The sequence below is a fragment of the Rhineura floridana genome, chromosome 15, assembly GCF_030035675.1.
Source record: "Rhineura floridana isolate rRhiFlo1 chromosome 15, rRhiFlo1.hap2, whole genome shotgun sequence".
NCBI lineage: Eukaryota > Metazoa > Chordata > Lepidosauria > Squamata > Rhineuridae > Rhineura > Rhineura floridana.
This window is the reverse complement of record NC_084494.1, coordinates 15,336,612-15,337,824: the sequence shown is the minus strand read 5'-3', so window position 1 is coordinate 15,337,824 and position 1,213 is coordinate 15,336,612.

Sequence of the window (1,213 nt, the reverse complement as noted above, 5' to 3'; positions counted from 1 at the left end):
TATCTTGATTAGTTATTTATTTAGGTTTATCACCTGCATTCAATCAAATGATCCTTACTTAAGTCACAATAGATTGCAATACACATGTACAGTTGCAGAAAACACTAAACCCATACACAGCTCAGTGAGCGGCCCTTGCTCCTCTGGGAGGAAATGGGAGGATGGGGGAGAAAATCGACTCAGTTCACGCTTAAAGGTGAATCTATCAAATTTGCACTTTCTGAAAGAATATGAGAACTGAAACACAGCCATTCTTCAAAATGCGCAATTATTTAAATTTTGCAATACAGTTCTTCAACCAAACACTGTTTACAAAAATGCATATATTAGGAGAAAATGTGCATTATATTAGGAGAAATTGCTTGAAAAATGTGTACATTAGTCAAAACTGCATACAAAAATGTGTTTATTGTGAGATATCTGCACTAAAAAAATGAAGACTTTTCATGAGGATTAAAAAAAATCACAGAATGTGGAAAACTGAATTCAAGATTAGAAGAGTGAGAAACTGAAAGACCCAAAGTTGACAGATCTTTCCATCCCTAGATCTGACTGGTCTTCCCCTTGCTATGATGGTCTCCTGGGAGACACGAAAGGACAGATTGTCTTTCTTTCAGCTATATATAGCCCAAAGGCAACCCTTTCCTACTTTTTTGTACAAAGGTACAAATTCCAGGTTATCTTAATGCAAAAAAAATCTAGGAGTGGTGGTGAGAGTAGTCATTTGGCAGTAACGATGTAACTCAATGCCACAAGATGTTGCAGTGACTATTAGCTTAGATGGCTTTTTAAAAAGGATTAGCCAAAAGCATGGAAAACAGGCCTGTCATCAACAGCTGTTAGCCACAATGGCTAAAAATGGAACCTGAGGGTTCCAAGACAGTATACCTCCAATAACCAGATCCTGAAAACAAACAACAGAGAACGGCTAGTTTAGCTGCCCTACAACTGCGCCATCGTTCCGCAACTCTTGACATGAACAATTGTGGTACCTGGGGGTGAAGTCCGGAGTGGATCTGGCAATGAAGTGGCTGCGCAAAGATGAATGGGTTTTTAGTGACTCCAAGGGCAAAGTCCAGCACAAAAGCTGTTTGTTGTACTAATCATTTTAAAAAAATGGCTGGGGAAATTCATCCTTGTTTTCTGGCAACAGGGCCCAAAGTAAACAATGCCACAGCCACGCAATTAAAAAAATTATTGGGTTAGATTCAAT